Source organism: Phalangium opilio, unplaced genomic scaffold (genome assembly GCF_054372755.1).
Source record: "Phalangium opilio isolate 3A_F unplaced genomic scaffold, DU_Popi_V2 ptg000089l_1, whole genome shotgun sequence".
Taxonomy (NCBI): domain Eukaryota; kingdom Metazoa; phylum Arthropoda; class Arachnida; order Opiliones; family Phalangiidae; genus Phalangium; species Phalangium opilio.
Genome location: NW_028324194.1, coordinates 1,085,169 through 1,112,223, shown reverse-complemented (window position 1 = coordinate 1,112,223; position 27,055 = coordinate 1,085,169). Strand labels below are relative to the sequence as shown.

General features: G+C 37.6%; 1 long non-coding RNA gene across 1 annotated transcript in view; it reads left to right on the top strand.

The window, feature by feature from the left end:
* Positions 1–3,787: 3,787 nt before the first annotated feature.
* Positions 3,788–27,055, top strand: part of LOC149646229 (uncharacterized) — a 300,812-nt gene continuing 277,544 nt past the window's right edge. Inside the window, exon 1 of the long non-coding RNA XR_016371826.1 lies at positions 3,788–3,943. This is a non-coding gene — a long non-coding RNA (uncharacterized LOC149646229). The remainder of the gene's footprint in view (positions 3,944–27,055) is intronic.

Here is a 27,055-nt window from a genome sequence, read left to right as displayed (position 1 = left end):
TGCCTAAATATCATTGAAGTATTTATTTAATTGGGTAAACATAGATACTGTCCTGAGTAGCCCCGAGAATAGCTTAGATAGATCGAAGAAAACCAAAATTGGTGACAGTGTTAGCAATACAAGTTTAATATACAGAGGGATGTTCGAATATATTACTGTTCTTCTAAACATGAATTTACTTTCAGTGTCACTCAGGAAAAGAACAAAAATTAGCAAAAGTGAAAACATGTTAACAAAGGTTTTAAGCCAGTTTCATGAAGATGCTGCGGAGCAACAAAAAATATTTATTGAGAACGAAAAAAGGCACCAGGATGATTTTTTGGAGAAATTATTGGTATTTGAATCAGCTCTAATTGAAGAGTCAAGCTCATGAATTGAAAATCCTTGAACTTTTATTGACTGCCCAAAAAAAGATCTAACTCGTATAAAATGTACTTAAGGCTTGAAAATTGTAATTATGTTTGCTAGCAATAACGTCACAGCTACGGAAAAATTAGGTTTTTTTTCTCATTTGTTGAACACTGTATCTTAAAAGGAAAAATTAAGTATCGATCAGTTCAAAAAATATTTTTATTTCATTTGATTTAATTTCGTAAAACCTTGAAATTTTGAATTTTTCTGATTCGTGTGTGAGAAAAATATCCTTATCGTATAGCCAAATTTTTGACAATTTTCAAGCCTTGAACAAATTATTTTCTATAAAATGAACTGTATGGAAACGCAACTTCTAGTCTTGTAAAAAATATTTTATTTTCATTACTGCTCAAAGAATAAAAGAGTACGAATTCAGAATCATATACAATCTTGTTGCCAGAATAATTTCATAGGAGCATTTCTTGCCTTTTTAGCCTCATTATTAGAAATAAAGTGAAGGCCGCCATCTCTGGACTGCTCAAAGTCTGTATATAGATTGTTAGACTCCCATGCTTGGTCATATCGCTCTTTATTCTCTTCACAGTAATTATGCATCGCACATGCTGTTGCGACAACATTAATCACATTTTCAATCAGGCAATCGCTTCTCTTTAGAAGTATTCTCCAACGTCCCTTTAGTCTACCAAACGCATGTTCTACTTGAACGCGAGCTGAGCTTAGACGGTAATTAAAATTGTTTTCTTCGCGCCTTAGTCGGCATCTTTCCGAAAATCCTTTCATCAGCCAAGATTTAAGAGGGTAAGCGGGATCTCCCGCTATCATTAATGGGATCAGCGTGTCATCAATCTTGATTGTTTTCTGCAAAAACCAGTAGAGGAATTACAAAGTCATATAATGGTCAAATAAAAAGACATAATACTCTTAAAATCCACTCTTTAAAATTTACATTTGGGAGAAGTTCATTATTTTCAGATCGTCTATAAATTGCAGAATTCGGTAAAACCCTTGCATCATGAACGCTTCCAGGCCACCCAATATCAATGTCAAGAAATCTATTTAATGTAGTGAACATGTTAATAATTAAAGCATTTTACATGTAAATGCATGGTCAAACCTTTCACCTACCTGCCCCTAATATCCACAACTGCCTGAAGAAGTATATAGTGCCAACCGTTTCGGTTGTAATAATCTGCCGCAAAGTCCACAGGACCTATGATAGGAATATGACAACCGTCAATAGCTCCTACACATTGGGGGAATCCATGGTGTGTTAGAAATGCTTTGACAATTTCATTAATTTTCCCTTCTTCACTTGGATAGCTGATAGCAAGCACCAAATGTTTTCTAACGGCTTGACAAAACTGTAGATGCATTTATTATGTTTAAAGTTATCACACAAAGCATTTAACATAAAATATTGCGTACTTCATGAAAAATTACGCAAACTGTATTGCGAGTTACACCAAAGAGATTTCCAATAGTACGATATTCACCAGGAGTTGCAAGTTTGTAAAGTGATATCGCAACTCGTCTCTCAACTGATATTGGTTTCCTCATGTAAGTTTCTTCTTTTCCAGCTGAGCCCTCAGCAAATCACAGAGTTTCAGAAACGTTTCCTTTTTCATTCGAAAATCGTTAAAGAATTCAAATTCTTCATATGTATTTAGAACTCTATCTTGCCAAAACTCTACATGACTCCTTGGATGACTCCAAACTGGCCTAGGCTTAGCGATATTTTCGACAATTTGAGTTAAAACTACCTCCATTAGAAGTCTATTTTCCTTCTGCTTGCGTAAAAAAATAATCAGACGATGACGTTGCTCTTGGCTGAATTTCGAAATGGCTAATTTACGAATTAATTTAATCTTCCTATCGAGATGCCTACGTTTAGCGAAACCAAATGGAAACACTATGGCCGCCGACATTTTTTTCTTAGATAGACGCTCAAGCAGACGACACCAACGGCCAAACGCGTTTTAAGGTGTGAACCGAGACTGTTGAAATCGCTTCAAACTGATGGTGAAGAGGGTTTCAAAACTAGTAAACGAAACTAGTTCTGAACCGATTCTCTTGTAAGTCTGAACATGGCTTTAGTTCTGACCCAGATCTTTGCGAAACAAATAATCCCAATTGTCTAAGTACCCCAAGTCGTAGGACGACAAAGAATCCAACATATTTAGCTTTAAATTTCACAGTTAAAGACCAGTCACCTCGCAATCTTTCAACCGATCAAGTTATTCCGTCTACGCTTTCTCACACTACATTATCTTCGGGCCCAATATCTGAGAAATATGCTACCAAGGAAACTAAGTTTACTGAAGATTATTTGATCTATGATAACCTTAGTAGCGATACCGATGACTCCACAATAAGAAACAATGCTTTAAGTGAGCCTGAATGTATAATGTTGCCAATTAATAATTTCTCAGCAGGTGAAACCAGTGAGCTTATAGATACACAAATTTTTATAATCAAAAACCAATCATGCCACAGTCTTTCTCACCCGGAAGCGTTCCTATCTCGCGATTTTATTCTTCAGTCCATGCGTTGTTCCAACTCATCATCTCTAGCCGCAAATTTAGAGCAAGACGCGAACAGAAAACTAAAATTATAGAGAACACTTTAGTCTATGATGAGCAAGGAATGGATTCGGACAATCTTGCAATAGGGAACAGTAATTTTAGTGATCTAGAAAATGAAGTTTCACCAATTAATATTTCTTCAGATAGTGGCGACAGTGAGCTTCTAGACGCACAACCTCAGTCGGAGGAACCATTAAACCGGGAAAACCCTTTAAAAGTAAACAATTTGTTTTCCCGAGAAAGATCTGGGAAGAAATGAGTCGTGAGCGTCTGTCAGAAAAACGCTTAATCCCCTTTAATACAAGCCGCTCTTAGACAAAATATTGTATGAGAAAAATCCATCTTGCATGTGGTATGTTCACAATAGTTACGCACTCTCGAGCAGTATTATGAGTAATTTGTTATTTTCTGCTTCATTATATTGCTCTCGCCGAAATTTTTTAAAACACCCTTGCCCTGCCCAATGCAATATTAAAATTTTCAAAGATTTTAGTTGCACTATCAAAAACGAAGTTTTTTCTGACCATAAACCAAATACTGTGGCTTGTACTCAGATTCGGGGCGAACAGCGGGAGGCTATTCGGAACAGGTTCAGGGAAAACCCACGTTTAACAGCTTTGGAGGTTGTATGGGATCTTCAGGGAAAAATCTCTTCGATGGATAAGAACAAAGGGAATTTGAGGGGTGGGGTACTTAGAGCAGGCACGGCGCGTCAAATTAAATACCAAACCAATGAGGAAGATAAAATGATGAAAAACCTTCATGAGTCGTTATAGGCTTTGTTGAGGCACCCAATATATGGTCAATATGTACAGAATGTATCTGTTAAACCTACAAGCGTTGCAATACACACGAAAGAGTCAGTCAGTTACACCAGAGCTAATGCTAAGCGTGACTATTCTAGGAGAGCGGTCGCTCTCTTAGATAAGACTTGATACTGCCTCTAATGCTAAAGGAGGGTTCTTTGATTGGCCGTAACTTTTTTCGTATTGTGTTTGCAGCTTTGAAATTTTGCCAGTGAACTAAAATTTGGGCCCTAATTATGTGGTTAAAATTTCATAGAGATCCAACTAATAGTTAATTCTATAAAGAAAAAAGTTGTTAAGGGTGGTTTTAGAATCCATAAAATTAATCCGACATTTGGTGAAAGATACAATATTCTTCCATAGAGATAACATGAGATTTTTTTGAAAAATGACCTTAATTGGGATCGTGTATAAAGAAAACTATTCATTCGTTACGTTTGGGAACCATCTTAAATGAAAGATAACAGTCCATAGATGTGCCTTTTCTTAGTTTCATTAAGATCAATTAAGTTTAAGTATCGATTTTTATCATTATTAACACATACTTTGACTTACGTTGTTTTGGGTATTGGAATTACGGCGTTTTACCACTGTTAGAGACACGCATTTTAGCCCTAATTTTATATTGGACTTACGGCGTTTTTGACGTGATTCACGCCGTTAGAGGGATATTAAGCAAGAAAAACATGGCGTTTGAGCTCTTGTAGGTGCTTTGCAGGGTGCTTGTAGGTGCTTTGCCCGGGTTCTTGTGGGTTCTTGTGGGTGCTTGTAGGTACTTGTGGGTACTTGTGGGTTCTTGTGGGTACTTGTGGGTACTTGTGGGTACTTGTGGGTTCTTGTGGGTGCTTGTGGGTACTTGTGGGTGCTTGTAGGTACTTGTGGGTGCTTGTGGGTGCTTGTAGGTACTTGTGGGTTTTTGTGGGTACTTGTGGGTTCTTGTGGGTACTTGTGAGTTCTTGTGGGTACTTGTGAGTTCTTGTGGGTACTTGTGGGTGCTTGTAGGTGCTTGTAGGTACTTGTGGGTACTTGTGGGTTCTTGTGGGTACTTGTGGGTACTTGTGGGTACTTGTGGGTTCTTGTGGGTGCTTGTGGGTGCTTGTGGGTACTTGTGGGTGCTTGTAGGTACTTGTGGGTGCTTGTGGGTGCTTGTAGGTACTTGTGGGTTTTTGTGGGTACTTGTGGGTTCTTGTGGGTACTTGTGAGTTCTTGTGGGTACTTGTGAGTTCTTGTGGGTACTTGTAGGTACTTGTAGGTACTTGTGGGTTCTTGTGGGTACTTGTGGGTGCCTGTGGGTACTTGTGGGTGCTTGTAGGTGCTTGTGGATACTTGTGGGTACTTGTGGGTGCTTGTAGGTACTTGTGGGTACTTGTGGGTGCTTGTAGGTACTTGTGGGTACTTGTGGGTGCTTGTAGGTACTTGTGGGTGCTTGTAGGTACTTGTGGGTACTTGTGGGTGCCTGTGGGTACTTGTGGGTGCTTGTAGGTGCTTGTGGATACTTGTAGGTGCTTGTGGGTGCTTGTAGGTACTTGTAGGTACTTGTGGGTACTTGTGGGTGCTTGTAGGTACTTGTGGGTACTTGTGGGTGCTTGTAGGTACTTGTGGTTGCTTGTAGGTACTTGTGGTTGCTTGTAGGTACTTGTGGGTACTTTTAGGTACTTGTGGGTGCTTGTGGGTGCTTGTAGGTACTTGTGGGTGCTTGTAGGTACTTGTAGGTACTTGTGGGTGCTTGTAGGTACTTGTGGGTGCTTGTAGGTACTTATGGGTACTTTTAGGTACTTGTGGGTGTTTATGGGTGCTTGTAGGTACTTGTGGGTACTTGTGGGTGCTTGTAGGTACTTGTGGGTACTTGTGGGTGCTTGTAGGTACTTGTGGTTGCTTGTAGGTACTTGTGGTTGCTTGTAGGTACTTGTGGGTACTTTTAGGTACTTGTGGGTGCTTGTAGGTACTTGTAGGTACTTGTGGGTGCTTGTAGGTACTTGTAGGTACTTGTGGGTGCTTGTAGGTACTTGTGGGTGCTTGTAGGTACTTATGGGTACTTTTAGGTACTTGTGGGTGTTTATGGGTGCTTGTAGGTACTTGTGGGTGCTTGTAGGTACTTATGGGTACTTTTAGGTACTTGTGGGTGTTTATGGGTGCTTGTAGGTACTTGTAGGTACTTGTGGGTGCTTTTAGGTACTTGTGGGTACTTTTAGGTACTTGTGGGTACTTTTAGGTACTTGTGGGTGCTTTTAGGTACTTGTGGGTACTTGTAGGTACTTGTGGGTGCTTTTAGGTACTTGTGGGTACTTGTAGGTGCTTGTGGGTGCTTGTGGGTACTTGTGGGTACTTGTGGGTACTTGTAGGTGCTTGTGGGTGCTTGTGGGTACTTGTGGGTGCTTTTGGGTACTTGCCCCCGTTTCTTGTCCCGGGTACTTGTAGGTGCTTGTGGGTGCTTGTGGGTACTTGCCCCGGGTGCTTGTCCCGGGTACTTGTGGGTGCTTGTAGGTACTTGTGGGTTCTTGTGGGTACTTGTGGGTTCTTGTGGGTTCTTGTGGGTACTTGTGGTTGCTTGTGGGTGCTTGTAGGTACTTGTGGGTTCTTGTGGGTACTTGTGGGTTCTTGTGGGTACTTGTGGTTGCTTGTTGGTACTTGTGGGTGCTTGTAGGTACTTATGGGTACTTTTAGGTACTTGTGGGTGTTTATGGGTGCTTGTAGGTACTTGTAGGTACTTGTGGGTGCTTTTAGGTACTTGTGGGTACTTTTAGGTACTTGTGGGTACTTTTAGGTACTTGTGGGTGCTTTTAGGTACTTGTGGGTACTTGTAGGTACTTGTGGGTGCTTTTAGGTACTTGTGGGTACTTGTGGGTACTTGTAGGTGCTTGTGGGTGCTTGTGGGTACTTGTGGGTACTTGTGGGTACTTGTAGGTGCTTGTGGGTGCTTGTGGGTACTTGTGGGTGCTTTTGGGTACTTGCCCCCGTTTCTTGTCCCGGGTACTTGTAGGTGCTTGTGGGTGCTTGTGGGTACTTGCCCCGGGTGCTTGTCCCGGGTACTTGTGGGTGCTTGTAGGTACTTGTGGGTTCTTGTGGGTACTTGTGGGTTCTTGTGGGTACTTGTGGTTGCTTGTGGGTGCTTGTAGGTACTTGTGGGTTCTTGTGGGTACTTGTGGGTTCTTGTGGGTACTTGTGGTTGCTTGTTGGTACTTGTGGGTACTTGTAGGTACTTGTAGGTACTTGTGGGTGCTTGTAGATACTTGTGGGTGCTGAAATTTGTTTTCCAAAAGTCGTATGAAGCTTTTTATGGAACATATGTTTTAAACTCATGGTTTTAGTTATATAAAGTTTTACCAAGAAGCGATATCTAGTTTACTAGGGAGAAGGTATAAGATGCCTAAGTATTCGCGCGCCATAGTCCCAGTCCTACTTTCAAAGTACAAGGGGGGACGTAAAAGGAGGCCGGGCTATTTCGCCTCTCCTCAGTCGGAAAATACGTAGTTTTCGTCATTCGCGTCGCGTTTACGTAAGTTTTCTGGTCCGTGACCAAATAAGCATTTTTTAAACTGGACATTAGGCCAGCGAATTTCCTGACTTGGTATAAATAAACTGGTCCGTGACCATTGACCAGAGCACGTCGTCTGCTAAACTAAAGAAGTGGATAATTAAAATATTAGAATTTTAATGTGTGGAGTCTGATTACCCTTGAACTTTCTTAGTTTTCTCGTGGACCACTGACCCCCCCCCCTCCGATTTAATTTTTGAACTGGACCAGGCAATTTTTAAACTGGTCATTTGCAATGCGTCACCGCCTTATTTCATACGCTGGTGCGAGTTGCTTTGCGTTGTCGAGTGCGTGATGGAGTTGGCTATGCCTGGAGTCCCAACCTTGAAGGAGAGAGGAATTGAGTGGAAACCTCCATATCTATAGCGTTGCCTGTGTACCCCCACCTACGGCACCATAGTCCTCCCAGCATCCTCAGCGGTTAGGTAGGGTCGTACTGGACGAAATTGTAAGGGGCGCTCCCTCTTTCTTCAAAATAGAAGCTAGTTCTCATACATATAAAATGGCGGTACGCGGCAGCACTTAGCAATCGCCTACCGAAGGGTAGGGGCGTGCGCGAGGTACATTGGGAGAGATACGGTGCCGCAGGTCGCCCATCATCATTTCCAATCCATTTCAACTCCCTTATCCCTGTCCCAAACCCCGCGACTTCCAACCACTTGCATAGCCCACTCGATCGCGCTCTCTTTTCCTAGACTACATATTTTGAAGATGGCACTTTTTAGGCATATTAACAATCTTGGATCATCTTTGTGAACTTTTAGGGTAGCCCCGACCATTTTTGTTTAAGGTTTTAAGCTTAATATCAAACAGACGTTAGTTTATGCTGAATTAGGTTAATTACAATAAGAATACAAACTTTTATTGATTTAAGTTTTTTTTGAAGTATCATTATAAATAAACGTCTGTTTGAGCTAAAGTTATGGTCCCCTTTATATATGTTTCTGCTTAGTGCAGATTTTGAAAATGTAAAACAGTTTCTTAACATTCTTAATTAAAATGAAGACTGAAGGAACAGATATTAATCAAAAATGTCTTGATTAGAATCAAGACCTTAAAAGTATCGATAAGACTGAGGTTATCAATTGTCTGAAGGATCAGATATTAATTTTTCTTTTTAATTGAAACTTAAATGCATGCTTAAGAAAAAACAACGTTCCATTACCGTTTTCCGTTGAAATAAATTATTTTACTGGTAATCAATTTCAAAAATTTACTTATCTCGGCTTTTCGACCACAATTCCATTCCCCGAAAACATTTTATCATTACATTAATTACTTTTGGGAGATAACGTGTCAAAATAACCCATAAAACAATAAAAACTGTAATAGCGGTCTGTTTAGCCATGACAACAACCTTTTAAGAGTTACAAGGACTATATAACCCTTTCGAGACTAACAGAACCTGAGCAAACTATAGCTTAACCAGCTACTAGTACGACCAGGGAGAATTGATGTAAACTGGAGTTGAAATTTCATCATGTGCGACCTGCGGCCCAGAAACTCTCCCATAGTCCCAGTGTGTGTAGAACATAATTTTTTCGCTGTTATCTGCCAAAATCAATCTTTCTAGGTATTGCCGCCTCCTCACTTGAATTTTTCATGATATATTAAGGTTTGAATGAACAAAATTCTAGATTACTTTTTTCACTACCATGTCCCTCTGCTACCTTGAAGCAAACTTTCCTCTCTTTTTGCAGCTCATTACCGGTGCCATTCCCTTGACTTTCTGTTCGTTATAACTACTATCATGAGTTTATTTATTTGAAACCAAAATATAAAAAAATGGATTCTTTTTCCTTTTGTGCTACTTAGAATTTACAAATGTATATAACGTTGTGCCGTGCCCTATCAAATAGGCTCTAACCATTGTTAGAAACTAGAGAGAGAAATTGGTCAGTAACACTGATCATGCCCTGAACTATTGAAAAGAACAATACGACGGTTCACTAAAGTACACTTGATATTACATCATTTTGCAAAACCGCGAGTAAAAATGTTACTGTCCCTATTGAATTTGGCGCCATTGGTTTTAGAATAATTAAAATGTTCCACTGCGAAGCGTGCCGGTCACGAATGGGGATGTAACGTCTTTAGGAACCTTTTAAAACGAAATTCATACACGTACTCTCCCAAAGGTAATTAATGTAATGATAAAATGTTTTCGGGGAATGGAATTGTGGTCGAAAAGCCGAGATAAGTAAATTTTTGAAATTGATTACCAGTAAAATAATTTATTTCAACGGAAAACGGTAATGGAACGTTGTTTTTTCTTAAGCATGCATTTAAGTTTCAATTAAAAAGAAAAATTAATATCTGATCCTTCAGACAATTGATAACCTCAGTCTTATCGATACTTTTAAGGTCTTGATTCTAATCAAGACATTTTTGATTAATTTATATAGGGACGGAACGGGTTCAATAGCGGCTAGAGCGGAGAAACATAACCCCAAGTATATGTATTATGTAATAGTAGCTAGAAATTCAAATCCAAATTCGACTACGCTTCCTTTGCCGTTAGCAGAGCTAATTACAAACAGTCAAAGCGTCTTGACATTGAGCACGTTTCTTAATCAGTTTTCTGAGGCACAGAGAAGTCTACTTCGCGGGCGAAACGTCGTATATCCCGCGGTTTTATCGAGTGACCGAAGTCTACTGTTAATAATTTCTGCCCTTCGTGTGTGTAACAATATGAGGTTAGGTCTGTATTTGGAGATTTGTTGGAAAATACTACACGGCAATGCTAGTGGGGAGGAATTAGAAATGACTTTAATACTGCGGGATTTGCCATATGATGAAGAATGGAAGTAGGTTAATTCGAAAATGTTACAGTGAAACTACACTCTTAAAAATGTTAGGTTGTTTCTGACCCAAAGTGGGTTATTTTTCAACTCTTTGCTGGGTCAGTATTTAACCGACCCATTTTTTGGGTTGTTGTTCTTTGACCCTAGAATTGGTTGTTTATTTAACAAAATGTTGAGTCCACGTAAACGATAACTCAGATTTGGACTAAACAGTGGTATGTTATCGATTGGGCGTGTTATCAAAACAGCATTGTCCAAAACGGCTTTTTCATAAACGCGTTTGCCATTATAGCCATTTCTCGTTTCAGCGCATTTTGATTGCAGCGTTTATATCTTGAGCGTCGTTTCGTATTGTTGAAGGTACAAGTATTAGAGCTCGGCATTATCTATCCATTATCCACGTTATTTTATCCATAATCCAGAATTATCAACAGAAGTTGTATATTAAATCGAATTATGTCCACAACATTTATCTATAAATAATCGATTATTCACTAATTTACGGATAACGGATGGATAATGCCGAGCTCTAATTAGTATTGATTTCAGCTTCAGGTTTGAATTTTAATGGTTGTCAAACAAACAGTTTCGTGGTCTAGTGTGTTAATGCGTTTTAAAGGGAGACTCTCAGCTGAAAATCTTAGTGCCGTGTTTTATTTCTTTCCTGGTTCGTTTCAATTAAATATGAAGTCTCAAATTTTTTCTGATTTTTCAAACAATTTTATCAATGAAAATTCAATTTTTTTAAATTTGCTAGGCTTAGCAATGGGTCTCGATTTTAGCGCACTTACCACCGGCCAATAAGAACCTCTTTAGAGATAGAGCCAAATCAGCCAATCCCGTGAGGGTTAGAAAATACTAAGTCGTATGTTGTCTGCTTCGAACAGGAAAAGCTGAGTTCCCAAGGGTGAGAATTAAGGGGCTTTTAGAGTGGGATCGTCACCAGTGACTCCGCGGGGCCCGTCGTCTGCTAAAGTTTGAGGAGGATAGTAATTGTGTTGCCGCTAAACTCTGCTGAGGTGTAAGAGATGGGTTTTTAATTTTATCCATCTCGAAGGTCACAAAAAATAATACTAACAATAATCTAAGAACACAGAGCGTCCCATACCAAAGCTAAGATATACAATAAAATACGACCCGCCACATTTTAATATAATAAGATTACGAGAGTAATTTGAGTTTAAGTGAAACGTAATAGCATAAGCCTGCCAATTACTAAAGTTCCTAATCAGCTTATCGTTAAACGATCGAACCTTCGTCTTTCTTTCGAGTGCAAAAAAGTAGAATAGATATTCCTGAACCTAATGCAGACTACGCAAATGAGACTCGCCTGAAAAAACCTTTGGGGATTGCCTCTTATAAATTGCGGGCGCTGATTGGCCGGTAGGTCGCTTTAGCAAAATTCAAATGCATGTTTTGGATACAAAACTTCAATTATTGTTTAATACTATAAATAGCGCTTCAAAAAATCAGAAAAAATTCAAGGCGGCTTATTTCAACATAAGGAATCAGAATAAAAATACTTAATTTTTGCCAATAGTATCCCTTTAATGTTTGGTTGGGATGGGTTATTTGAACTCCTATAAATTACCTTCCACCTTATCCAAAATATTCTGATATTGATTAGCTCCCATCTTTTCCAAAATATTCTCCTATTAGCTGCCACCTTTTCCAAAATATTCTCCTATTAGCTGCCACCTTTTCCAAAATATTCTCCTATTAGCTGCCACCTTTTCCAAAATATTCTCCTATTAGCTGCCACCTTTTCCAAAATATTCTCCCATTAATTAGCTGCCACCTTTTCCAAAATATTCTATTAATTACCTACCACCTTTTCCAAAATATCCTCCTAATAATTAGCCGCCACCTTTCCCAAAATATTCTCCTATTAATTAGTTGCCACCTTTTCCAAAATATTCTCCTATTAATTAGCCGCCACCTTTTCCAAAATATTTCCCTGTTAATTAGCTGCCACCTTTTCCATAATATACTCTTATTAATTTGCTGACACCTTTTCCAAAATGTATTCCGCGAACCAGTCCATAACCTGAGGATAACAAACGGTTATGAAACGCTATATTGAGAAACGCGGAAACAGCAACCACTGTTTTGGGAAATAGCGCTGTATTAAGAAACGCGGAAACAGCAACCGCGGTTTTGCTTCCACGCGGTTTTGCAAACCGCTGTTTTGGGCACCGCTTTATTCCAAAACGCTCTTTTGAAAACCGCTCAACTACCCGTGAACCTAAACAGTAACCACATTACTGGTTAGATTGTAAAATCATATTTGGGTAAAAAAAAACACCCTAGCAAGGGTTAATTGTAATTTTGATGCAACTTTGGGATAAAAGATAGCCACAAATTGGGTTAAATTCTTACATAATTTTGGGTTGAACGAAACCCTAATTTGTGTTGTTTAAAACCTCTCAAAATATAACCCAAATTGCTGTTTATTACATAGCTAAGCGTTTTTTCCCACCTCACGTTCCATATTTCAGCTTCCACCATATTCTAAGAACGCTGATTAGTTTTACCTGACGTATGTCACGGAGAGGTTCTAATTTCGTCTGTTGTTACACCCCAGGGCACGGCGTTCGCAGTTGGAAAATTGGAGCATATGTGCTCTCAATTTCCGGACCGCATTCCACTTATACTGGCTATTACTCCATTGTCTATCTAACACCACCATCCTCTAATTAAAGGTCCATCCCACATAGACACCAGTCTGTAGTTTCTGGCTACTATACAACACCATCATCTGGTCTTTTTCCATCCCACATGGACACCAGTCTGTACATACTGGCTTCTGAACACGAACATCATTTGGTCTTTTGTCCTTCCCACATGGACACCAGTCTGTACGTACTGGCTTCTAATAACCACCATCTTCTAGTCTTTTTGTCCATCCTACATGGACACCAGTTTGTACATACTGGCTTCTACTCCATCATCATCGTTAAAGTTAAATGTACGCGGCGATCGGCTAGGGTTACGAGAAACGTCTAACCTCCCAATGGTGGGGCTTCCACCAAAGGTTCACGCAATTGCGCTAAGATTCGAAGCCTTATGTACCGATTTGAGTAAGACGAAACAACAGGCGTATGCTTCATTTAAAACGTCAATATTAGTCTAGTATCTCAATAATGTTCAATAGTTATTTTTTAAAACGATGCAACCCGCAATAAAGTAAATAAGTATCGAAGAAAATGTGTAATATTAATTGTATTTATTTTAATATTTAAGATAATCTTGTTTATCAACTCAAAATGAATAGGGAAATAGTAACAAAGTCGCCTAGTAGTGTGTCTGTCCGTTGATACACTAGTGCACCGCGTTAGCAGTCCGCCTTAATGAATATATTAAAATATTTTTCGTAATTTAGATTCCTATAGTATTTTTGTAGTTATAAAGCTCTGTTTCATTTATTCTTTGAAATGGTTGTTTACATATTACTTAAATAACTGGTATTGCAAAGCTTTATAAACATCCATCTAGTGTACATTATCGTGTATTTGTATGCTAGGTTTGCCTAAAATTGCAAATGACCCAATTTGGGCTACTGCAATAACCAAACTTTTTGGGTTTGAAACAACCCCATCCCAAACTACCGGGGAATGTTTATTCAACTGCTACTGGCTTATTTTTAACCAAATTTTAGTTAAAATTCAAATAGCCCAACTCATTCAAACCATGGGTTTTAAGAGTGTAGTGACTCCAGTTGGTCTAAAATGTCATCAAATTTTTCGTCACCCCGAGCAACACTCGCGTTGATAATCGTCTGTTTTCCTTTTTTTCACAATAACTGTTTTTTCGCTTGATAATGGCGCGGCACAAATAAACACGTTTCGTTATCCATTACGAATGTTATACTAATGCTATTCCCGTAAGTAAAACTTATAGTCCCGAAACAAATTTAAGATATTTTAGCCCACAAATAGCAACGCTGCATCTTGGATTCGTATTCAAGATCGAACTGAAAAAAATTCATGGGAACCAGAGGGTGAGTGTTTAAACTATTAACACAGAAAATCCATAATGGCAGCTATGTAATAAAAGGCTATGTTAGACGGTGAAGTTTAAGCGGGACGTTTACATAGGAAGTTTCAAAATACATTAATAAGTAATAAAACTCGGAAAGAGACAATACTAATAGTCGAAAATCCCCTTTTTGTGACAAAACGCCACCAAGGTAATTTTGAACATTTTCCCGGCGGCGTTATCTGCCACTGGAGCGTCCTCAAAAGATGGCCAACATTCAAAGTGGAAGTTGGACTTCGCCGCATTCTATCGACTAGAACTATAACTGCTAGAGGGCATTATAAAATAAAACGGGCAATGACATTGTATACCCTTTTACTTTTTAACATCTTCTTGTCGAAAATTCGACTTGAAATGCTCTGTGATGTGCGGGGAGTGCAATGGGGTCTCTTGTTTAAATGCTTATAAAGACTTGTCCGAAGATGAAAATGATATTTTTGATGAAATATAGATAAAATGAAGAGTATCATTTCTTTTCCCATATATGTCGCATGTTCTTTTCCAATTTTCAAAAGAAGATTTGCAGATAACATCGAAAATTCAAAATGGCGTATCACAAAAATCGGTCTATCTTTCGAATGCGTATTCCTAGGATATCAATTCATATACCATTAGATAGAGGTTTATATTTTCCGTCTTTAATGTTGGAACATATTTCTTGATATGAGCAACGAGTTCGGCGTTAAACCCGAAAAACCGAAAATTTCCCAATGGCGGCCATTTTTAAGTGCCTTCCCCCAACCGGAAGTCCGGAAACTTTTTTCCCTTAACAAGAACCTCTAGTACTTTGCATTTCCGTCGCGATTTGCTTGTCCCTAATTTATTCTAGGCTCAACTCTAATTGAACTGGGCTATTGTGCATGGCTTATAAAATTTCTCATTGGTCAATAGTTTCTGAATGCTTTTCTGATAGTGTACCATCTTTGTGAACTTCTTCTGTAACTAGTGAATAAAGATTTCCTCTAGAAAATTCTACAACAGCTTCTGCCAGAAGATGAGTTTTGTTATCTAAAACAAAATAATTACTGTATAAAAACTGGGTTTAGCCAGCACTATGTCCTTTAAATTCCCTTTACTTTTCGAGAAGGTTTTTGCTCAAAAGAATTACATTCTATGAGTGCTGGAGTCCAAATAGGCTTAGCTACAGGCTCCCCCTTTAGCTTTTGGGTAGACTCTGTTCCATCTAAGTTCTCCCGTCAAAGTTTTTTCTTGTGATTTCTACCCATTTTCATTATAATGCATAACTGCTAGCAAGTTTCTAAAATGCCAATTTAGATATCTTTTTGATATTTATATTGAAAGAAGTAACTTATAAAGAGTGGTGGTGTAAGATACCTAGCAAACATGCTTGGATAAAAGAAATGTACTCTTTTAGGGCATTTTGAGAGTAGCACACTGAGAAACACCACTAAGGAATTAGTTTTTCATTTTGGTGAAACTTTCTCTAGAGCTTTTAGTAGCCAAGGTGCTTTTACAATAGATGAAATTGAACTATCTGAAGCTTAGAAAATATAGATTCAATAATAGTCAAGTTACCTTTTGGAATAGCAAAAATATTTACCGAGTTCAAGCCATAATCTGTCGTGGTGATCTAAGAACGGTCCGTGAAGGCACTTCTCGAAAGTACCTCCGTGATTTTCGTGCCTATTAACAATATGATTTAAAAGGGATTGCCTTTTATCCCTTATGCTTCCGGGTATATTATGTGACTGGGCGCACCAATAAACGTGGTTTGAAATTCCCTGCACCCAGGGACCAATGGGTTGCAGGCCAGTGGTCTTTGCTGCCGCCTTTATTTTTTTGCCACACCTGCAATTCAAACAAACATCAATTATTTTAATCTTGCTGTTAAAATATTTTCTTTTGTTTTAAATAAATTTTACCTTTTGAAATATGCCACGTGTCATAGTAATGATCAATTTTTTTAGAATGAGTTTCACGCATGTACTTCTGAATAGATGGATGTTGTTGATCCATTACAACAGATTTAACTGAAATTCCACTTTCAATTAAAAAATTTAGTCCTCTTTTAAATCCTTCTAGCTCCATTCCATAGGAGCTATTAACTTCTGTGGACTGATTGAAAATAAGAAGCGAACCAAAAATTAATAAATTAATCAGATTGAATTATTGAACAATTGTCACCTGCACGAATTCCAACTGCAAAATCTTTTTCGTGTCACCATCCATAAAAGTGTATGATCCATATTTGGCTGAATAGCCCGGAGAATCTAAACGACCATCACCACATAAAGCAACGTCCTTGTTTTTATGCTCTTCTAATAAACTTTCTTGTTGAACTTTCCAAACTTGGGGAAGATGGTTTTTCGTTGAAGATATTACAAACAATAATTTTTGTTCATTTAATGTTTACTTTTTGTGTGATAGATATGAGAACTTTCAGGTACACCCTTAAAAATGTTGGGTTGTTTTTGACCCAAAGTGGGTTATTTTTCAACTGTTTGCTCGGTCAGTGTTTAACCGACCCATTTTTTGGGCTGTTGTTCCTTGACCCTAGAATTGGTTGTTTATTTAATCCAATGTTGAGTCAACGTAAGCGATAACTCAGATTTGGACTAAACAGTAACCCTATTACTGGTTAAATTGTAAAATCATATTTAGTTAAAAAACAATCCTAGTAATTGTAATTTTGACGCAACTTTGGGATAAAGGGTAGCCACAAATTGGTTTAAATTCGTACATAATTTTGAGTTTGAAAAAAACTCTAGTTTGTGTTGTTTAAAACCTCTCTAAATAGAACAATAATTTGTTTTTTAAATCATCTCAAAATAGAACCCAAATTGCTGTTTACGACTTAGCTAAGCGTTTTTTGCCAACCTCACGTTCCTTTTTTCAGCCTCCTCGATATTGTAAGATCACTGCTTATTTTTACCTGACGTATGTCATGGAGAGGTTGTAATTACGACGCGTTTGTCTGTTGTTATACCCCAAGGAACCGCGTTCTCAGTTGCATAATCAGAGCAAATGTGTTCTCAATTTCCAGACCGCATTTAAAGTTCCCGGACATTTGGAGAATTGTAATCCACTTATTCTGGCTACTACTCCATTGTCTGTATAGCAACACGATCCTCTACTCATATGTCCATCCCACATGGACACCAGTCTGTAGTTACTGTCTTCTCAACCGAAAAACGTTAGCGCTGTCGTTTGAGTCGTCTCTCTTTACTTCAATTTCATCCTTCCATAGTGCTTTTCCTACTGTTAGGGGAATTCATTCTGTGAACGCAAGCGTGACAGTATAATTTCGAGTGACGGTAATTAGGCATATCGTTTTTGTATTTGGCTTTAAAAGTTAACTTTTAAATCTTTTTCGGTCGTGATAAAGATAATTTTTTGATTATTCTAGCAGTAGGCAAGGTATATTTTGCTTCTTAGTCGGCTTTAGTCAGGGAGTCAAGCTAAATAATTATGGATGCTAAGCCTGTGCCTCCGCGTACTGGTACTGCTAGTACTAGCTCGGTCCCTTCCAGTTCCTACCATTTCTTACAACTAAAAATGCAGTTTTCATCCCAACTGATAGCAGCCAATCCTAGTCTGACTTTTACCTACTTAGGTAATGGGTAGAAAATGGTGACCGATTTTGAAGGCGGTATTAGAAATCTCTATTTTTATTCACGTTTATCTTAATTAATAAATTTTTCTCGCGATTTTTAGTGACTTAATTTATGGAATACTAATGTTAGTTTGCTCTACTCAGATAAACCTGGAACTATCCCTTTAAGATGTACGCGGCGATCGGCTAGGGTTACAAGAAACGTCAAGCCTCCCAATGGTGCGGCTTCCACCAAAGGTTCACGCAATTGCGCTGTTCTTTGATTCGAAACTTTATGTGCCGATTTGAGTAAGACAACAACAGGCGTATGCTTAATTTCAAACGTCAATATTAGTCAAGGCTCTCAAGAATGTTCAATAGTTATTTTTTAAACGATGTAACGCGCAGTAAGGTTAATAGCTATCGACGAAAATGTATAATATTAATTATATTTATTTCATGTTAGACACCACCGAAAGCGCGGTCAAGTTTTGAACTGTAAATGCCGGACTCGTGCAACAGAGGTCGCGGTATTGCAAAACTATGAGTGTAAAGTTTGTTTTTGTTGACTCATGTTTCGGTCTTTTTTTCTCTCTCTCTCTCGTTCGTTGGTAATAAAACTTTTACTGTTTTTGTGTTGAACCACGCCAGTCGTATTATTTCTAGGCTTAGCTCGTTTCATTTTCTAACAGGTTATGGGCTCGCGACGTTTTCATTAGCGCACAATTAGTTCAAGTTTAAGTTAACGTTAAGTTAATTAATAAATTGCTGCAAAAGACGGAAAACAAACGAGTGAGTTATAACGAATGGTTTAGAAAGTTAGGGCGCGTTCACAAAGTTAGGGCGCGTTCACAAAGTTAGGGCGCGTTCACAAAGAATCACGGAACAATGACGACTCCAAATGACGAATTCAGAATAACAAGATTGTCGGCGGATAAAGCAAATTATTACACTTGGTCGATACGGACTAAAGCGGCGTTGATAAGTAAAGCTGTCTGGGAGGCCATAGATCCAGGATATGGACCAGCAATGACTGTTGCCGAAAGGAAAGTAAACGAAAAGGCACTTTCTTTCTTATACCTCGCAGTAGAAGACAATTATTTAGACGATATTGGGAGTCATGTTAGGGCTAAAGATGCATGGCAAACGCTTGAAGATATGCATACCAAATACGGTTTACTACATGTACGGCAATTGTTGCGAGATTTTTTTAATATCAATAAGGAAAAGGATGAAAAAATGCAACTGTATCTGGGAAGAATCATGGACCTACACAGACGACTAACATCATGTGGATATGGTTTTCAAGACAAAGAAGTAGCTTTAGTCATGCTGATGGGATTACCAACGTCCTATGAATCCCTTATTCTGACCTTGGAACATGACGTAAACAACATCACAACACAAATCGTAAAGGCACGTCTTGCAGTTGAAGAAAAAAGACAAGACAGAAGAGAAGAAGAAAGCAATAATTGCGCTGAAGAAGCAAACTTGAGTAAAGCGTTTATATTGCGCAACAGAGAAGAGTTCGCAGGTAACAAGAAGAAACAACACAAACAAACCAATGCGAAGAAAGCTGGAGGTCCACACTGAAAAAAATGAGCATGCTTTCGGCATTCAAAAATGATGGCGACCGTTCAATTTTGAACAAACCTCTATTGACGAATTCAGATTTAACCAGAAACATTCAATTTTGAACAAGGATTGTTTTACGCATTCAAAACTAACCACTAGCATTAATTTTTGAACAGCTTATATATTACCAATCAAAAAAGAATCTTAATCCCATTCAATTTTGAATAACTGCCTTGCACTAATGAAACGTTCAGACATGGTCGTTTTGGCGTTCTAATAGGATTGTATTAGTATTCAAACTAGAGCGTTTTAGGCGTTCAAATAAGAACATTTTGGAAGTTCAAATGAGTTAGTTTTTCGTGTTCTAACAGGAGTGTTTTGGCTTTAAAACAAGAGAATTATGGGCGTTCAAAGGTGACTGTTTTTGATATTCAAATGAGACCGTTTTTGGCTTTTTAACGAGAGCGTTATGAGTGTTACCACGGGAGCTTTTTTTCTGTTCAAAGGAGAGCTTTTTGGGCGTTCACGGAAACATTTCTTGGCGAGTTTTTTGGGTGTAATATTTACAATGGTAAAATTCCAGGTTCATTTAATCAAAATTTTAATATTATAATTCAACAAATCATTTTTTTATTATATTTTGATGTTCAAGAACATAATAATTTGCCAATCATTCATTACCATTATTAAGTCGATTTTCTTGGCTCAGACTATTGATTTTTTCAGGAACACAAGTACACAAACTCAAATTACGAAATATTATTACAAAATGGAGGTTAAACCTAAACTAAATTACTTGCTTAACTGGGTGATTAATTACATAACTAAGTTTGATAGGCAATCGTCCTCTCTAAATAATCGTGAAAACTACTAGCTAAGTTTATATACAATAAACACCTGCCTTTTTCAAAATATTGCTTATTTTGTAGGTCAGGTCACGTTGGGTTAGGGTTAGAAAAGGCTTGGGTTAAATAAGTGTTAGGTAAGACTAAGTTTAGGTTAGGTGTCTTTAATACTTACGGTTCCAAATTTAAGCGTTGATCCTCTTAATATTAGACGTGTGCATATACACACATCCTATAAATGCTATAAATTGAATTTTTACCTCTCCGGGTGACGTATGTCACGGAGAGGTTCAAATTTTGACGTGTCTGTCTGTCTGATGTTACACCCCAGGGGACCGCGTTCGCAGTTGGAAAATCGGGGTAAATGTGTTCTCAATTTCCGAACCTGAAATTTGGAACATTGTATTCCACTTACAATGGCTATTACTCCATTGTCTGTCTAACACCACTATCCTCTGGCTTTCTGTCCATCCCACATGAACACCAGTCTGTACATACTGGCTTCTATCTCCATCATCATCGTTAAGGTTAAGACATAAGCCTCGATCGGCTATGGTTACGAGAAACGTCTAGCCTCCCAATGGCGGGGTCTTCCTCCAAAGGTTCAAGCAATTGCGGTTTTCTTATCAACAGCTGCGATTCGAGTCCTTTATATACTACCTATTTAAGTAAGGCGAAGCAGCAGTCGTATGCTTCATTTCAAACGTCAATATTAGTCAAGTCTCTCAAGAATGATTAATTGTTCTTTTTTAAAACGATTTAACGCTCAATAAGGCGAACAACTAACGAAGAAAATGTTTAATATTAATAATATTTATTTTAGTATTTAAGATAATCTTGTTTCTCAAATTAAAGTTAATACGAAAAGGGTAAAAAAGCAGTCTATGTGATTGTCTGTGTGTGTCCGTCCGTTGTTACACTAGTGCGCCGCTTTAGCAGTTTGCCTTGTGATGATGTGTAAAGAAATTCTACAGATCCTTAATATTCATTTTTTTCATAATATAAAGTGAATATGTGGAAATATGTTTCGTAATTACGATGCCTTTAGTAGTTTTCTACCTTTAGAGCTCTGTTTCATTTTGATATTCCAAAGATATTTTCCAATATTATTATTCGAAATGGCTGTTTAAATATTACTTAAGCTATACGACATCTGTATATACAATAATCTTTGCTATAGTGATTACAAAAAGAAAGCTAAGGCATAGGATCCGGCGGGTAAATCAAGGATTATCAGTAATTAGCTTAGTGAACCAAAGAGGAAGTAATTGAGACCCGAGATTTAGTAAATTATGGGTTTTGATTTTCTTGTCTGTATTGAAGAGACATTAATGGTTCAGAGTGAACCGAAAGTTAAGTACACGTTTAAATAAGGTCTAGATGTAAGCACCATGGTGGCAATTAGATCATTGAAAGGCTTATCGTAATCGGGTTGTAGCTTCGGAGTTTCCATTCTTATTGTGGTGCATATTGACTTTCATTGCGTCTAACCACAATACAGCTTTGGTGGTAATTAACGTTAAAAACCGCGTTGGCAAACTAAGAATATATATGAGGTGAAATGAAACAAACCAGGTGAAACTGCAAAACCAGTTGTGAATGTAGTTATGAGAATGCAGGGTTAACAGTTGAGGCGTATGCAACTGGGTCTTTTAAAACACATAAAGACTATATTTCTCCCATAAGTTCTGCACTTAATTTCCTGTTTTTTCCCCATTGAAGGATTTAATGTGTCCATGGCACATTCTTATTGGATGTAAAGTGTCATCTGCTTTACTATATATTCTCTATACTTGGAATGCTGCTAGTAGGTAGAAAAGGGGAGTTCTAACTCAGTGGTATTCAATGGTATCGATGGTATCGACGCCATTTTTTTCTGGGTGGTATTTTTTTTTCTGGGCGCCATCTTGTTTTTTCTGGGCGTCATTTTTTTCTGGGCGCCATCTTGTTTTTTCTCTGACGTCATCGCTTCTTCTCGGCGCCATTTTGTTTTTATTTGGGCTGGAATTTTGAAAATGTTAAGTCTTATCTGACTTCTATCAAGACCAAAGTAGTATAGGGCTACATTTCGTACCACGGTAGAGGTATAAAGTAGGTGCGTGGGAACTGGGTCATGGGAACTGGGTCATTGGAACTGGGTCATGGGAACTGGGTCATGGGAACTGGGTCATGGGAACTGGAGCGTGGGAACTGGAGCACGCCGCCGCCGCCGCGGTGAATCTTCGCGAGTTCCTTCCCCCCTCACCCCCGCGGGGTTTACCGCGCGCGCCGCGAGTTCCTTCCCCCATTTTAACTCCGCGCGCGGCGCTAGTTTCGTACTATTCAATTCCAGGAAAAATTCTATTGTTAAATTTTTACTATTTACTGAGATTTTATACTGAGACTATCCCTTTAGTTTTTTATCCTGAGACAGTCCTTTTAAAGAATTAAGAGGTGTTTTCCCTCGCTAACATCAAACCTTAACCTTTCTGTTTTCATACCCAGCGTGTGACTAATCAGTAATAGGGATTATTTATTCAACAACACGAACTGTCTATAATACGTTTTATTCAAGGCCTTCAAATATATATCAGTTTAGTTTTTAAATCATTTACATCGTTTACAATGTAGTTGTAAAGAAATGGTTCATCAATAGGTAGATTAGTACCAAAATCTTTGCGAAACTTTTCAATGACAATATCGTAGTTAATTACTTTTAAAGCTTTCACTTGGTTTTTTTCGACCCTTTCGTTCCAGTCAGTTTCTTCGGACTCGCACATAATATCGTGGGCTATTTTGTTTTGGCAAGAGGTATTGTCGCAGCATTGGGTCATCTCCAATAAGATTTCCGTTACGTTTTTCAGAATCGCTTCTCTCATAGTTTCAACGGCTCTTGTTTTTTCGTGTAGCTCTAAGTCTATGAGGGCTTTAATTTTCTTCAAATAATCCCAACTAGATTGGTTAAAGGAAATGCCCCCGCTTGTAGCGTACAAAATGTGGTATTTTTCTCGACATCCTCTCGTGTATTTTCTAATGTCAAATATATGACCTTTCCGGTTTACGAAGCATTCTAGCTTTAAATTGGTAGTAGTTGGATGTAGCCAGACGGAAAACCTCGGCGAATTTCCTTTGAAGAAAGCGTCGATTTCGTTGGAAAACTCCCAAATATTAGACCAAACGTGTTTCTTTAATGATATTTGTACACGAGTGTCGGTACGTCTAAAATATACCTTTGGGGTCGTGACATTACCAACCCAAACTTCTACTTTCTCCGAAATATTGTGAACTTGGTTCATTTTAAAGCGGTTAAGAAATGACGATTTCGACGTTGAGTTCCTACCTAATATAGTTTTTCCTCAAAGTTCAGGTGATCTCCAAAAAAGAGTAATACGAATGTCGTCATATCTAATTCAACCAATCAATGCGCCTATATTATAACTGTTCGACGAATGACGTCCATTATAACAGTTCGACGAATGACGTCATATTTGCCTTAAGTTTTACTCTAATGATACAAACGTTTTTATTGTTACATTGGGACTATTTGTTACAAACTTCTATTGTTAAAGTTAGATTATTTTTTTTTTATAAGCATTTTCTAATGGCATAGAATTAAGGCGATATTTACAAAGTCACGTCCTGTTCTTATGGAATATTTACAAGTCAGCTATATAAAATATAAATGGAAAGACCTTTGTTTGTATTAAGAAGTGCTAAGCTTATTGGCTGACTTAACCATCTGGGTAGAAGGTTTAAAAAACTAACCAATTACAAATTATGTACTAGAACGTTTATAGCACGTGATTTTACTGTTACAAGCACTTCTTGGAATCGGATGTTTCTTAGAAATCAGCTAAAGACGGTCATTTAGAGGTCTTACCAAGTTATCTAAAATTTCAATAGAAAAATGGTCAAAATTTTTTAAAAAAGGCTTTTTGTTTTCAACTTGGTTTAAAGTTTTTGATGAAAATGATTTTAAGTACGAGTGCAAAATATAATTTGTGTGGATATAGTGGTTTCAAGCGTGTAATTTTCGAGTAAAAAACCACGATTGTTTTTGTGATCATCAACTTAAATAAGGAATACATATATTCACATTGAAAGGTAACATTTTTTGCTATATTTAAATTAGTTTTAGGGTGCCTAGTGTTTGAAATGTGCACTTTAATAAATTTCAAGAAAAATATTCTAAAAGTGAACTATCGTTTTGAGTTATAAACGTGCCAGGGTGTTAGCCACTAAAATAAAATCAATATACATGACAAAAATGGGTAATGAACGAAAAATAAACGAACTCCTCCTCCTCTTCATTTAAATTAGCAATGCGTATAGAGCTTCATCTATTTAGTTGTCTTAAACGGCAGAAAATCCAACCCTTTTCTTATGAAACAAAAGTCATACCATCCTGTTAACTGGAAATGGTAGCTGTAAAACCCTTTCGCTAGGAATGCGAGATGTAAAACCCTTTTCTCTAGAAATGAAAACAATGTATCTGACTGAGAATTTAAGTTTATTATACTACAATTTACAATAAATAAATAAGAAAATTAATGTAAAAAAGATACACGAGCCACTTTAGTATGAGTTACCTCTTCTTGGTCTCTAAATGTAAATGATCTACGATTGCTAATAGTATGCGAACAAAATTCCTCACTATACATATTAAATAAAGGTTTTTTTATGCAATTACTACAGAAACTTTTCTGAACGTCCCAAATTACTTCTACCATCATGTCGTCTCGATGCACTACTGTATGAGTTTTTACCGCTAGATATTTCGTATTTGGTTCGCCCATATCGCTAAAAAAGACAAAACAGTCTCTGCAAACTCTACGTTGGCATTTCCTTTCACCTTTTCTCCATGTTTTTAAAAAATAGTCATATTCTATGTGGTGGTACCCATCCAATAAAAAGAAAGGGATGGTAACTCTATTCCTTTGCGTAGCTTGAAATTGAGCAAAAGTCAAGCGATTATCCACTTCGAATTCAATTTCTGATTCTGTGATCCAAAGCCAATTTGGCATTTCTTCGGGGTATAGATCCTCTTCGCCCAGGTTCCCTCGTTCACCAATAGCTGCTTTCCAAAATACCTGTTCAGATACTCCCCAAAGTTGGCGTGGAATTGTTTTCTTAATATCATTAAAGGTTTGCTCCGTATTAGCTAAAACGAATTCCATTGTTACTACCATGGCTCTAATGGCCATGGATCTCAAAGACATGGGTGACCGAGATTCCATATTGATTTTAAATATATGAAGAGATGCTTTAAAGTTAATAACTGAATGTTGTATGTGCCCTTAAGTTTTAAATTTCCCCTTAAATACCTACTGTTAATTAGATAAAAATATTCGCCAAAAGTAACATTAGGTCGATTGAAAGGTTACTTACCGATAACTGGAATCGAACCAGGATCTTTCGAAATCCATATTTAGCAGCCAATACGCTACCAATCGACCTAATGTTACCTGTGATCTTTGAGTGTGAAACTATAAGTCTATTTTTCCAATAACTACTATTTATACAATGTATGACGGAAGTGATATTAGATTTTTTGGCAAAGGTAGTTTAAGTATAGTAAAGCATATATAAGGCTCATTAGACTTCAAAGTTAATTGTTGCGTTGAGTCATAATTCCAAGAAAAATCCTTCTATGCCAGAACTTCGAATTAACTAAAACGTCATTGTTTCTAAGGCTTGAGTTCCAAGAAATTTTAATTTTATTTAAAGGTATGGTTGTTAAGTTTTATTTCTCTATTCGTTTAAGTATGTAGCGCCAATTTTCCCCTGCTTTCACGTACAGAAGCGGTAGGCATGATAAACTACATAAATTACCTTTTACACTCCCTTTAAGAAGTCTGAACAATATAAATACCGCACCCACCGCCCCGCAAACTACAAAATATCCTCATTGCTTTCGCTTAATCTCCCCGCTAAAATTAATAATTTCTTCAAAATGGTAAGTAATATATATAAATATATATTTTTGGTACTTTTTCTTACTACCCCATAGTTTTATGTTATCTAGGCTCAAAGCAGCAACCCTTGGGAGACTCTTCAACTACAGTTTAGTCAATCCGAACAAATAGGAGTTAAACTATGCAAGTTTAATAATAAATTATACGTAGACATAAGAAAGTACGCTCTACTCAGAATACCCCTTAAATCGGGGGTATGCATACCCATTGAAATAGTAGACGACTTAGTTAAGGTTTTGAAATTAGCATCTCTGAATAAGTTACCGCAAAGTTCCTGTTTGCCTGGGATGTTGGAAATCGAGAAAATAAAAGAAAAGGGTTGTCTAATAACGAAATATAGGGGCCAAGCGCGCGAGAAGCAACTGGATTTGAAGGCCGTCGATATACCGGAAGTAGTAGAACTAATATCGAGCATCTTGAAGAAGGTTACGTTGAAGTAGTAAAATGTCTGATGATGAACCACTAGACCTTTCTATTTTTAGAGCAGAAAACTTTTATGAATTAGTTAAAGTAAATGTAGCCAGATCTAGGAAATTTAACTGTTCATCCTACGAATACAAAATTATCTTTAAAAACCTTGATAAAATATGTGTGACGGAACTATATGAAAAATTGAAACTCATATTTCAATCAATCATTGAGACTATTATCAACGCGGGTAGAGACTACAACAGAGTCAGGTTTTGTGTTAGAAGTGACCAGCTGGAAAATGCCATAAATTTAAGATTTATGGCGTTGAACGAACTGACAGTTGATAGGCTTTTTGGTGCTATAAGTCAAGTTAGTCAATCAAATCGTAATTTCATTTTAGACGGTGATATTAGAATTGATGCAATTTTTCTAAAAACTGATATTCCAATATCGGGTAGAAAATCAGTCAGAAATAGATCGATGTTATCACTAGAACATTACATGAAAAACGGGAGGACTTTTTTACCAATTTTAAACGATGACGATCTTTGCGTAGCTCGAAGCATAGTGTGCGGAA